The 15393-nt window shown below is 29.1% G+C and overlaps 1 protein-coding gene across 3 annotated transcripts in view; it reads right to left on the reverse strand.

Annotated features, from left to right (window-relative positions):
• LOC126903529 (discoidin domain-containing receptor tyrosine kinase B-like) overlaps positions 1–14499 on the reverse strand; it is a 119055-nt gene extending 104556 nt beyond the window's left edge. For all 3 annotated transcript variants that reach the window (XM_050681714.1, XM_050681715.1, XM_050681713.1), the window contains exon 1: positions 14252–14499. The gene's annotated coding sequence lies outside the window, so the exon portion shown is untranslated. The remainder of the gene's footprint in view (positions 1–14251) is intronic.
• Between the last annotated feature and the right edge of the window lie 894 nt (positions 14500–15393).

The following is a 15393-nucleotide window of genomic DNA, read 5'->3' on the forward strand; positions in this document are numbered from 1 at the left end:
TATCTACATTTTTACTTATCTCTTTCTTTTTAGTAATTTCTATCCAAATTAGAAAGTGTTAAGTATTTATCCCTTCAAGAATAAAAAACCTTAATTTTAACTTTTTTTAATGAAAACTCCTATTATCCGATCAATTGTTCCGTTATTACAGTATGTTAAAATTTAGTAATTTGAGATCAATTTTTTAATGACATTTCATTGTTAATAACATAAATCTTTGATTTTTTATTGTTCCATATAAATTAGTTTTTATTGATTAAGGTATATTTTTCATTTGATAATGTATTATTAAACGTACAGTATTCTTATCTTTAATAAGTTCAAGTCGATTATTAGTCGCACATATTTATATGCAACACAAGTTTATTGTGGTACATTGTTGGTTACCGATGTAGACATTTTTTTAAATTATATGGCTTAATGAAACAAAATATTGCTGTCTCTGATATTATGAAAACTAAATAACTTATGGATTTTTACTTAAACTTATAATTTTTAAACAATTTAATACAAAAACAGTTGATTGAACAAAAAATATTATAGGAATAAAATTGTAATATTTTCCACTATCATATTATCAAATTAAAAATAGGAGTTCTCATTTATGAAAATTAAAGTTAAGGTATTCAATGGTGGAAGAGATGAGTAAAAATGTTTAAGTACATATTATTGTAGACTATTTTGAATCAAATCATTTTTCTTTTAACAAAACCTAAAATTTATCAATATTCTCTGAGAAAATGAGTAATGTTCCCGAAATTGATTATTTTGTATAAATGATAATAGTATTGATTTATAAAAAAATGGCCGACTCCAAGTAGTTAGGATTAAGGCGAGGAAAAAGAAGATTGATTCATAAAAATTAATTAAAAGTTCATATAAATTTGTTTAAATACATGGATAACTTACATTTGGAAAGTGTATATACTATATTGTAACCTATTAATGTTGATGGCGGGCGGATAATGGCGCTAGGGAATGGAAAATAAGGAATCAAAATGCAGGTGTAGAGCAGTTGGTATACAACCGCTGTTGTAGACGTTTCATATACGCCCTGCTCGGAGAGTGGAGGTAAAATTTATCCTTCCAGATTTATTATTCTGTACCAATGTATATGTATGGGTTTTAAGGAAATATCCAATGGCAATAATATATCACGTAGTATAATTTACACACAATTACAATATTAGTCGAGGGTAGGTGACCATTTAACCTACCTTAAGTGATTGTGGGTTTAAGTTTAACACTTTTTTTACTATGTTAAAGTAATTGTTGACATCATTATAATCAAGTATATATCATTCATTTTAGTTTGTCTAAAATTATTAAAAATACAAACAAAAAAGTAGTTTTTATATGCAAGAATATTTAATAGTATGATATCAGATAAAAATTGTTAATTTTGACAAATATATTTGTTGAAATTACAGATAACCAATTCGAAGGTATTAAGTAGTATATCATTTTTATTAAGTAGTAAAAGTATTTAGCAAGATTAAAGTTTTAATTATATCAACATTTCGTATGATGTCTGTAGTAAAAAAAAACTGTATACTGTAATTTATTTCCTTAAATACATAGGCTACACAGTAAGAAAAATAATTATATTTCATGATATGTCTATAGTGCAGTTTTTAGTAAACAAATAATTTTAGGCTTATCTGTCAAAAACGAATGCATACATATTATAAAATTTAGCAAAAGAAAGTTCTCCTCCGTTCAACTTTTTTGTTTTAGTTTATTTATACTGGTCTTTAATCTAGCTCCATAGAGACTGAGTTGTGTAGAAGTATTATACGTCAACAAACTACTGCATCTACGGGACGCAAACATCACCCAAGGGTGTAATAAAATAAACAAACGCAATAAGGGGGGCAAAACTTTTGAATAAACAATCAATTTTTTATTTATTGCCACTGACTATGGTCGTGGGGCACACATCGGCCATTGATACTGTGTGTTGGCAAATAAATCAAAATCGGTGACAAGTCGCTCGAAGCCTTTATGCTAATCACAGACGTGCGAGCGAGATGGGCTTAAAGGTCGGCACTTACATACGTGCAATCAACAGCGGCAAATAAATTTCGGAACTCTCATACACGTTTCTCAGTCGTACCACGAAACAACAAACAGATGGTGAACGTTGGAGGTCGCGGTACCACCCTACACATAATGCATGCCATGTCTAATAAAAAATAATATTGTAAAATAAACAATAAAAAAGTAATGTACAGTAGGGATCCAGTAAAGTGGAGTTAAAGCATTTTTTAGATTGGTATTGATTTAAATCACTGTTGTAAAAAGCTTCGATGCATATTGGAAAAATTTAAAAACAAAAGTTTATACTATTAGAGGCCGTTTACTCATAGGAGAAAACTTGTCAGAATATTTTTTTTTTATTGTTTAGTATATAAAAACACTTTAGCTTTGAGTGTTGAAATTGATCAACTGTTATGTAAAATCTTAAAATGCACTAATTTTACCAAAAATTGTCCAATAATTCCTAGAAATTGAGATTTGGGATACTTTTTCTTTTTCTTTTTATCTTAAAGTGTATAATATTATATTTAATTTAATATAGGTTTAAAGAAGTTATGTTATTTAGAACATTATCTAAAATTGAAAAGAAAAAATTGTTAATATGATTGTTTAGCCCATCAAAGCAAAAGTTTTAATAATAATAAAAAAAATTTCACAATGATTCCACCAGATTTGAAAAGGTTATTTAAATATAAAAGTAAAATAAAAAATATCAAAATTGACTGTTTTATGATAATTGTAATTTTTTGGAATATTTTTCTTAATTACCGGGACTCGTGGGAATTTTTCAAATTATGGTGCTGATGTTTTCAAGTAGATATGTTTTGTTATCTTTTGATGTATCAAATTTTGAGTAAAATCGGTCCAGTAGTAGTGGAAGTATTGGCATACCGGACACCAAAAAAAAAAAAAACAAACAAGTGAAACCAATATTTTTTTACTTACGCGTCAAAGATAAAATAATAAAAAGGAAATTATTTGACTTAATTATTATTTGAATAATAAAAAAAATTATTTGAAATTTTAATTATAAATTACATAATTCAAGTTGTAAGGTATTTTAAAACAATATTTAAAGAAAAAAAAGGTTAGAAGGTTTTATTTTATTCACGTTTATGATAAAATATACTTAAATAAACTAACCCATTTTATAAGTTTTAGAAATAATAATATGCGGTGCTAGTTGGACTACACATATTGTTAAATGACGCAAACGAATCATAGGTTGAAATTTGAAAGACTGAAAGGAAATGGATCTTTCTTCAATATTAAGAATATAAAGAATATAGTAGAATATATATAGTCTATTATACTATACTATATATTCTACTATATTATAGTTTTATTACTTCTTGTTGTTTTATAGGAAAACTAATTTATCTGGATGTATGGTATGAGTTAAAATGATGAAAATTAATTGATTCTTAATATTATGATCTATGTCGGGTCATAGTATTAACAACTATATTAAACAAGAATACGTCACTTAAAATATGTAGTATATGATATTTAACTATCTAATCAAGCTAATAAAGTAAAAGGGGTCAAAGTCCACACAGCAGTAAGAGTACAATATTGAAATAATTGATTTTACATTATAGATATGAAATAATGGTTAATAAATATTAAATCTTAGATAATTTTTATAGATTATAAAAATTTGACATGTTAAAAATAATGGATTCAATAAACTTTGTGATTATTATTTTTCCGATAAAAAAATTACTAGTTAAATAGTTATTTATTTATTTCCTTGTTAGAACTGACTAAATACTAACTGGAATCTTACACCATCAATAGGTTAAAGTACACTTGTATTTTTTATTTAGTTTCAGTCACTCATTAAATAAAGTAAAATCTCACTATTAATACTTAATTTATATTTTTTGATAGTTTGTCTAAATAAATAAAATAAAAATGATATTTAACTACCATATACTATAAATGATATGTCATAAAAAAAAAGTGTGCCCTTACTCCAGGTAAACTGCACTTACACCAAGTCATTGTATGTTGGTTCTATCACAGTTAAATATCTATTTAATATACATGTTTTGTAATTGAACATTAGTTTTTAATTATAATATGAAATGAATTCTAAGTTATTAGTGGATTATCACTAAATTAAAGTTTGAACATTTGACTATTTTGTCTAGTACTAGCATATTTATATGAACGGTAGTATGCACAATCTTTTTAAACTCAATTATTTATCAACTATAACTGCTATAACAAGTAAAATGATGTAAATGACATTATAAAAGTATACTTTGTTAACTAGCTACAACTTTTAATTTATACCATAATATAATAACAGTGTGCCAAGTACACAAACATCATACAAATAAGAAATAAAAGTTTGAACTAAAATACTACAAGTATTTAAAAAAAAAACTATCATGAATTCATTTTGTCGTGACGCAAATTTAAATTGGACTTTAAAACTTAATAAAGTTTTGGATAAGAAACGGAATTCAGGAAGTGCTTCAGCTTGCCAAAGTTAACTTGTTCTTTCAACCAAATAATATAACCGTATTATAAAAATATTTCATGTAATGTGGTATTCTTAAAAGTTTATAATAATATAAGCGCTACGTTTTGTGATTTATTATAATACAATTAATATTCGCATACGAATCACTCGATTGTAAAAGCATAATTTACAATTAGTAAAGTTTTGGTCAATTTAATCAACTATTACAGAATAATTCAAAATTTCCTCAATAATTAATATACTTTACGTAAAGTCTGACAACCATGTTAAAAAAAATGTCTACTGTTTTTGAGGCATTTTCAATAAAAAATATTGGATCTAAAAGCCACCGAATTTTTTCAAAAGTCATAGAATTATATAAGAATAACCGTTATCATACAAAATCATAACATTTGATGTACAAAACTAAAATTTGCGATTCACATTTACAACTGTTTTATTCTTTAGTGTTACTGAAAATGTTAGTTGACTTATTTGTCTCGCCTAAAAAAGTTATTTCTCAAAATAATTTACTAAAAATGGTTTTTTCGAGTAATGGCCCAGAAAATTCTTTTCAGTAGGTATAGCTAGAAAGGTAAGATATATGAGGTTTTATTAAAATACATAATAAAATAGTAATCCTTTGCGAAAGCTGTTCTAAAGGTTAATGCTTATATAATTAAATTCCACGCGGTAAAATTATAGGGTTTCGGTTGTCATTTTTTCAATTGTATTGTATACTTAATTACCCAAAATTACTTATAAAAAGTGATTTTGTATACATTGCTATATTGTATACTCTTATATTCATTGCTAAATGAGCTGCCAGAGTAACGATTCGTCTTAAAATGAAACTCCCACATTGTCATCATTCTCTGAAGCCTGCTAGTCTTGTTGTGCCGTTAAGTCAATTGTTTTCCATGAACAAACAATAAACGAGTTTTAAAATTAATAGCGAGTCCACCTTTTTTAGACTGTAATTAAAAAATGGGATTGCTTGGGGCAACTCGAAGTATTATGATTATTATTTGTTTAACGCTACCAATTTTTATATTAAATATATTTAAATGACTTTAAAAGTCTTGGTCGATTTAAATATATTTAGAGTAATTGTAATTATTTTATTTTAATAAAGTAACTTAAAAATATAATGATTATATACATATTTGTAATGATAATAATAATAATGTATTTTATGTAAATTCGTTTAGTTTACAATTAAAACTTTTAGTTTTACAGAGAAATAAAATGTTTATTATACAATATTTTAGTTGTGTAATTATTACTTTAACAAAGGGCGTATTAAAATATATCATGAAGCACTCTCATAGATACAATATATCGTTTTAGCATGTGTATATATATTAATACTCCCTATTATAACTATTATATATCTGTAGTATATAAGTATCGTATTTTAATAACAAAATGTTTTGCAATAGATAGTTGATGATTAACAAAAAAACGTTGCCTGTTTCTTTTGGTTCTTACTCTGGGATAAAATTAAATTATATTCGCTCATAGGAAAATCTAATTTTGAAGCTTTTTACATTATTTTCGTTTATTTGATCAACGTGGTTAGGAAAACAGCACGAAGAAGGTTAGAAAATATTTACCTTAAATTTTAGAAAACCAATTATTTTAAAATAAAATAATTTTCCTTTACTTAATAGTTTCAGCTTATATCCGAAATTGAGAATTTGGTCATCGAAACTAGTTTAAAAATAACATCAAAATTGATGAAAATAACTCTTTTTATAAAAAAGAAAATATTTTCGGGACAAAATGTGTTATTATATTTTAAATTATAAATTTAAATAAAAAGTGTGTAGTAGCGCAATTGATTTTCCTTGCAATTTTTCCTATAAAATTTTTTTTCGGAATAATAAAATCTATCCTCGTGAACGATTTGAACGTTGAACACATTTTTCTTTTGCGAAATTGAGGCAATTTCCATTTTAATGACAGCTAATTGACGTATGCGCCACAATGATACGCATTATAAAAAACTGGTCAAATGGTTGCTGAATCGACGATTTGTTTTATTATGTGTGGTACGCATTGAATCTATGGAATAGAGTGAAAAGCGTTTAGTGCGACCGAAAAAGGAAAAGGGGGTACCCGACTAACGTTGAAAGAACGGATGTTGACGGGTTATCGAGTGGTGGGGGTGGGGGCGAGGTGATTTATGAACGTTCAACGCCATTTCCACGCTATACATTTGAAAATCATAGGTCGCTTCCAAATTACAGTGTTTTTGAACTGCCGTACACTGTGCGCGCCGAAAAGAGGCAAACTGTTGATGCGATAGAGTGAATATGAAAGAGCGGCACACATTGTTACTTGTTAGAGAAATAACGATTTTTCTTGTTTCTAGTAAGTAAAAATTTTCAATTTCGCTGGATTCTAGAGGAACCGTTCTCGACGAAAAACACTTTACCGGGACATATACCAAGATAATAGGTTTTGTTGGATCACACAAAACCTACAGGATTTCTAAACGAAAACAGCTCGTTTTCTATGTGTTGTCCTAAAGACGTTGCAGTTTAATGTTGTTGAATAGATGTCAGCATTGGGTTCTATCTACCTACGAACTTGTGTGTACTCTCAGTTAAAGATTAGTTTGTAAACACAGAGGACAAAGTCTAATTTTAAAAAGTTCTTAAAAGTATTAAATTATCTTACTACGCAGTGCCAACAGTGGCGTTGAAAACTTAAGTAGTTCAGAATACATAGTGTACGATAGCTAAATGGTTAGGTAACTCAAACTGCAAACGAAAATTTGCGAAGATTACAGCTTGTTGATCACAGTTTAAATTTGATATTTCGATTAGTTTTTTAAATTATTTTCAAAGATCAATTTTAAATTATAAACTTTATTAATACATCGAATTGCGACCGTGCATTATAATTTAAAAGAAATATATTTAGTAGAAAAACCCAACATAATATCGAAATAATTTCTAATACCCTTAGGTTTATTTGAAACACAACATCTGCTCGGAGAACAATAAATATGACATATAATCTTAGTCAAAATGATATTCAATGTTGTTGTATAATATTACATTTAAAAAAGAATTCCTTTTTTTTTAAGTATTGGTGAGCACTAATACATTTTTGGAAAAAAGAGATGTAATGGAAACTTATGGATTGGCCCGAGGCGATGAAGTGCGCTGATGACATTATGTAACAATATACGTCATTATTATGTTAAATGATAAAACGTTATACTTTTGACGGTGATCGAATTTAACTGCTTCTTCTTTGTATTTAATGAAATAATAATTGATAATCCGACCATTTCGGAAGACAGTTATTAGGTTATGTACATAATTATCTGTCAACGTTTCAATTTAGCACAACCTCGCTTTTATTTAGTTTTAAAAAATAAAATTTTCGTCTGATAACGTGAACAATAAATGTTTAGATTCGTAAATATCTGTGTGAATTTTTTTACAAGTATGAAAAAACTTTTGTTGCATGGTATTTTTTAATGGAACTCAAAATTTAAATAAATATTTTCTTAAAATTTAATCCCCAAAAGTGGTTTTATTTTTTAAAGAAATCATGCACCTCTAGCGGTTTTTTATTTTTCCAAGATATTAAAATAATAATCTTTGGTTTTTTTCCATATTAATTTGCACTTAAAAACTTAAGACCGTGGAAAAAACTATGCTATGGTAAGGATTGTTATTCTTTCGGGGTCGAATTATCGTTAAAAAGTTGATTGAAAATTACAGAAATAATAATAATAACATTAATACAGCAATGTGACGTTGTTCAAGAGAAATACGCGCTCACCTATAAATAAAAGTAAAACAAAGAGAGTGCTCTTTATACCCGTCGACGATAACGTACTCTGCAGCACAAACAAAATTATACCTAATCTCATTTACCACGTCCTGCTCATAATGCATTCCCTCGCAAAGTGTTTTAAATAGAATAAATAAAGCGGCGAATGTGTCGCCAGCTCTGGCAATCGTAGCAGAGCCGTATGGAAATTTCGCACCGTGAAATCTCAACGTTTAAGACGCCCGGGGGGCCTGTTATGCAATACATTCGTCTCTCCTATTTTCCTGTCGTATCGCCCATTTGGTCGAATAGTTTGAACATTATGTCCTGACCGTCGTCTCTCACAGATTTATCAGGCGCGATTTTCTTTATTTTTCTCGTTGATATCAGCCCAGTTAGAAATGTCGTTACAGGGAAAAAAATAAATAGAATATTAAAGGTGCCCGAAGATTGCGAAACGTTTATGCCGCCGCGGCGTGTTTTTTGTTCGCGCCCCGTTTGTTATTACACGGAACGCACATTACGTGTACTTGTATGTGTACAGTGCAGTATGCGGTATTTTATCAGGTACACACGCAATCGTAACAACAGCAGTAACACGGAATGGCAATAGAACAAATCTGGTCAAATTGCGCGCAATGGTCACGTTCAACCGGGTCGTTTCCCTCCGTGTACATCAACTCTTCCCGACCGTTTCCATTCCCGGCATTTGCTCTTACCCTCGTAGAAGTGGTACATCAAAAAGGTGGTGTACGGTGCGCAAATGTAACATTACTCTACCCGGTGATCCTTGGCCACCATACCAATATGCCTGCTCGCTGCTAATATAATATCGCACGCGCTGTCCGCCCGTAGAGTTATAGTGATTGCAATAACCATTGTTATTACCAGTCAAAATTATATTTTAGATCGTAGACAACACGGAGTTGGCTAATGGAAAAAAAGAGCGGTAGATGTATTTCGCGAGCAGAAATGAGGAAAGTGATTAGATGAACCTATAGGCAAAAGATCACTGCTAAGGACCGTAACGACTAATTTCAAGAATTTATTAGGGCTGAGCATCTACAGCAATCAAAGCTTACAGAACCCTTTGACGAAAGTAACGAAAATTCAAGTTGAATAATGGCAAAGCATTGCTGAACTATTCGTGGAAATCGTTAGGGTTACGATATTTCTAGATTCTGTAGATACAATATGTTTAGATTTCCTAAAAAAACATCGGCGTGATGAGTAGTCCATTTGTTTGTACGTAATAACTTTTTTGTTTATCAGTCATCCTTCGTTTATGATGAAATTTATTTTAATTCAAGTTGTCAAGTCAAAACGTATATTTATAACAGTTTTCTTAGGATTCGCATTAAAAAAAAAAATAAATAATGCTCATAAATAAAATTCCTATACAGTTTTTGATTCAATGATTATCAGAAAATGTTCGTTTGTCTATAGCAATAGAGCGCTCGCTGTCCTAAAATATAAGCGAAAAAAATGTAACACCAAAGTTATCGTTTTATCTTTTATTTACATTATTGTGTCTGTATAATCAGAGAATCTTGCTTGTTTTACTGCGCATAATTAATGTTTGATCTATTTATCGGATATCAAAGCGTACCGAACTTCAGAAAGCTGCCCCAGAATAAACTAATTTTCTTATTAAAGTACAATATTTATATATATATATATTGAGATTAAATCATATTATATTTACTAAACGGTGTTTATTTATAATTGGAATAGATTTATTAAAAAAGTATTAAAATAGAATAAATAAAGTGAATGTGTCATTCAGCTCTGGCCATCGTAGCAAAGCCGCATGGAAATTTCGCACTGTAAAATCTCAATGCAAAACGTTTAAAATTTGTTCAAATACTTTTATTATTAAAAATGGATGTACTTCTACGTTTAAACTTTGAAGTCTATAATTTATGTTAGAAAATATATCTTGTTAATCTATATACTTATCATAGATGTTATGTTAGAGTATAATTTAAAAAAAAAGTATATTAATCAAAGTTATTACAGTCGTTTTAATCTCCTTAAAAGTATTTTAATGTTATGATTAGTATTTTTTAATAATACATAGTAAAATAATATTAGTTATAAACATGACTCTTAATGTTTTTAATTAATTCTTTACAATTGAAATATATATATTTACTGAATAAAAATGTTAAAATAATTTATAAATTATGCAATACAATTTTACGGTGTAAATTATGAACGTTACGCTTAAAAAAATTTTTCGGGGTACAGGCATTAACTTGTATATTTACAAATAGAATTCATTGGGTGGTTTTCTATCTGACTTATTATACTTATTAATAATAAATATATAAAGAGTAATTCTTTTAATATTTTATAACAGATAAATGGATATACATATGTAACTGATAATGGCCAAAATAAAAATGTTCAAAAAATTATTATTTTATAATAATAGGCAGTGTAGAAAGAATCATTCTGTATAATAATTTATTATATATAAAATTAAAAAAAAAATGTTTATTTGTCTAATAAACACGGAGGGAAACCGTTGATAGAGTTTGGTAAGAATTAAATGTATATTCAATTGAAATTAATAATGCGTAAAATAAATTGTACATTTTTAATTCGCGATAGTAAATGTGTAATAAAAAATGCATCAACAATTTATGAATTTCACACTTTGTATCCAATGCTGGACGTCCGGTTTGGCACTAGCTTAAAAAGGTAACTGCTACAAAACTGTATACAACACAGAACACGTAGTCGCGTAGGATTAGAGAAAAACGCTGACGGGAGGGATGCTGGAACAGCTAATCTCTGTGGTCGAATTAATGGCACGTTATCGAACAAACGGACTTTGCGCCGGCGATGATCAGGTTTGATTGTGCTGAAAACCGCCGCCGACTTTATGTGTATTATATTGTTGTTATTGTATAGGGTCCGTTTGTCAACCGGCCTTGACTAATGGCTGCTCCTCCTGTACCAATTCGATACGTGCATTATGATGAGGTTGGCAGTCATTGTGTTCAGTAACAACGAACATCTGATAGGGTGTCCTATCAGATTTATAATGACTATCAATTAAATCGTAGGGGTAGGTGTCTTAAATAATTTAATTAAGTATAAATTTCGTCGAATAACGTCTGGGGATAATGTGGAATATAAATGGCAATTAGTTAAAAAAAAAAAACACAGACATATATCGCTTGACGATCCTTTTGCACATCAATGTACATTATAAATTAAACAGCTTCGCATCGCAACAAAACGTGGTGTGATATTAAAACAGTATGTATACACCCCAAGTAGAGTTGGTATCACAGTGTGTGCGCCTCTCCGAACGGATTGTGGGGCAAAAAGCAAAAGGGGCTAGTTATTGTGATGGAAATTTTTACCGGGTGGCAAATATTTTTTTTATTTATATCCGTTGTTTTGGTTCGAGCGGTTAGAACACGATAATTATGGAAGCAATCAGCTAACCGAAAAAGGAACAAATTTTGCATAAAAGGCCTCGTACCGGACGTTATTATTTTTTTTCAGCATGTTGCGCATTTAATATATTAGAAAAAGTCATTGTAGCAGATAAGACAGTTTATTCAGGCGATTTTTTTACTGGAAAATCCATAAATGCAAAAACCTGAGTTAATCAAGATTTTAGTCGGTCGGTTGGAACAAGCTCGAAAACGCATAAAACACTGTAGTAAAAATTAAATACAAGCAAAGCTGTTGGCTATTGTAAGCTTTGCGTGATGTGATTTTAACTTCGTTGTACCCGAGTGTATATTTTGCAATGAATCCAAAGCGCCTTATCGCCTTTCCATTAATCAAATTGAGTCGTTTAAACACGGCGGCCGCCCGTTATTTTCTTTTTGTTGATGTTTATTTTGTAAAACAAATAAAATAATACCCAATCGATTTTAAAGGAATTATTTTTCAAGTAAAAGGAAAGAAATTCACAGACGATAAATGATTTTATGATCCTATGACACGATACTATTAACCGATTTGAATTCATTGTAGAAAGAAGCTTGTCAATAATTATTGCACAGCGCGTTTTATAATACAATTTTTTTTTTTATGAATCATTTAATGCAAACACTTTTACAAAATTACCTAATTTCTATATTTTTAAACAAATATTAATTTTAATTTACACGAGTCCAGTCTAAAATATAATAGTCATATTTAGCTTGCCGATAATTATTATCAGCCAGTTCTCTAATAAAAATATAATACGTTCGATTGACCTTAGTGCTCCTTTTGACTTATCGCACCAGTCAAAATGGTAAAAGAGCAAAAACTTAATTAATGACTAAACATTGCAAAAACTTAGTTATACTGCTGTACAACTCATACATTTTTCTTCATCGCTTTTAATTAAAAGTCGACAGTGAAAAGTTGAAATACGGGTTTATTTGACAATTATACAAATACTTCCTAAGAAAACAGTAATTATTATTAAGTCAAGAACAAACCATCCCAATGGACCTCACGAAAAACCTGCTCTACTAAATGTGAGGCAATTAAGACGTGTAAGCGCTAAATTTATCCTCGTAAATACACTAACCCCTATCGTATAAGTTTTAGATTAACAATGTTTTACATATTCAAACTCGACTTAAACATTGTAACTTTTATCTCGAGTTGAAGATATCTATAATAAAAGTCACTAATGTGACTGTTGTTCAGGTATGGCAATGTTTGTCAAGAAATATCAAGTCTAAACATTATTTTTTATTTTAAATATTATACAATTACAAAAAAAAAAATGTATGATGTAGAAAATATTCATATAAATATGTGAATAATAATATATACCTAAAATTTCGATATAAGCAAGGCCAAAATAATTTTTTTCAATTTTTTTTCAGTGCGGTTAACCCTTTACAATCGAAAAGCTTAATTTTAAATTCCAAACTTGTATGGTCATTTATAAGGATAGTTTTAATTTGCATGTATTGTTACGCTCTAATCACGATTTTTCACGCAAATTTAAATCTGTTATAGTTTAATAAGAAAATTTTGATTTATTTGTATTTTTATAAAATATTTTATTTCTTAATTAATTGAAATTGAAGTAGTTAGTTTATAAGTAAGAAATATTTGTGTCGAAAATACAATTTATTTCATCTGAATATATTTGTGTGTGTAATTATTTGAATTATGAATAATGTTTAAACTTTATAGTATCTTTCGCACAAAACACTGTAAAGTAGTAAAACGGCGTAGGTGTATGTAAAAAGCTTTCAATAAAATTCAACTTTAACGACTGAATTTGTACAGGCAACAAAAGGTATAATATTTTTTATATTATTTCAAAAGTCATTACAGAAATAATAGCCAACATAGTTTTAATTAAAAAACATTGGCATAATCAAAATTTATTAATTTGAAGTTTGCCAGTTGGCTTTGTACGTAAAACCTATACAAATTCTTTATTGCGCTAATACAATTCTTTGTGGGTGCCTTTCAGTTCGATATAAGATTTTCACCATAAATAATAAAGTTTTAATTCAACTTAACTTCAATACGCTGCGATTCGACTGTAATCACTTTTCTTATTTATTTAAGTCCTGAAGTACTTTCAATGAATAATGTAATACAGCCAACCAACTGGCCTAAGAAAATAAACATTGATATGTCGTTTATGACTATGATTTGTTTTGTAATGCGGATAAAATTAAGTGGCAAATTAATATTATTATTTTTAATAAGAGCGTGTTATATTTGTTTTTTTACGTAGATGATTTCAAGTGTATTTAATTATATTTTTTTGCCCTTTTGGAAACGGTCATTAACATGTCAGTACACTCGTTCTTATTTTATGAACTCTACGGACAAATTATATCAAATGCATTATTATCATTAATTCCACTGGAGGAGACAGTAAAAAAACCGTTCCACGAGCAATGAAAATTCGTACTAAAAATAATTTTTAAAAACTAATACAAATTTACTCACTTTAATGTTTTGCGATTTATTCGCGTTTATTTAACACGTGAAAACAGTCGACACAACACTCACCGAATGTAATGAAACCAACCAATTTATTGTCAATGGATAAATCGAGTGAAACACAAATGTTTGTTTAATTTTTATTAAATTATTTTTGCACACAACGATATGAACGCGACACGATGAACGACCAGCGACGACCTCTACGACGGGGCGCGACGAACGCTAAAGATCGACTGCCGCCGGTAGACAACAACTGTGGAAACGCCGCAGCATCAAATGTGCCCTTTTGGTACTATCGCCGAGACTCGCACCCTCAGTCGCGCTTTCTACCCCTGTCCACGCATAGTGTTTTAACATGTACGTGAAAACCTAATCCGACCTAGCGGTCCTTTTGTCTCCGAGACCTAATAAAAAACTACCGAGTTATATCTAGACACTCGTGAATTTCTATCATAACGATGAAAGATTAGCGTACTCTTTCAATTTTTTTTTGCGCGTTGTTATTTCGCAACCACCTGCTGATTGTTGAATTTTCATTTAGGTGTACTACATTATCGAGCTAAATCTGTGTTGCAACTACTCGGCTATTAAAACCTTAATTTTAGGCGAATTTAATTATTTTACTCTGTTTAAGTACTGAAACGTCGCAAATTTCAAATTACTTCTGTAGTCACATTTACACGAGTAGATTTTCATTATCGTCAATTGTGACGTAACAATTAATTCCAAATTAAATCACGATGAACTCGGTCATGTATTTTTTTATAAAACTAGTATTTTTTAGGCGATTGGTGAATTATGCGTGTTATTTTAAATATAATATAACCAATAATTTATGTAGAATGAATCACTCGAATATCTCTACAAGAATATGCGATTACGTTTTGTTTATTTTATGAAAAAATTGAATAAGTAAAGAACATTTTTCAATGAAATAAACAGGCAAAATACAACGAGAACATCGATTGTAATTAAAATTGTGATCGTTTAAGTTATTTATATGCGAAAGTTCTTCTGGAAAAACGACTTTATTAACGTCGTTTATTAAACTGTGACACGACTACTACAATTTAATTACATTGTTTTTCATCATCAGTGGGAATAGTTCGATAAAATTTGTTTTTTTTTTGTACAATTATATGGCG

The sequence above is a fragment of the Daktulosphaira vitifoliae genome, unplaced genomic scaffold (genome assembly GCF_025091365.1).
Source record: "Daktulosphaira vitifoliae isolate Bord-2020 unplaced genomic scaffold, ASM2509136v1 Scaffold_4, whole genome shotgun sequence".
NCBI lineage: Eukaryota > Metazoa > Arthropoda > Insecta > Hemiptera > Phylloxeridae > Daktulosphaira > Daktulosphaira vitifoliae.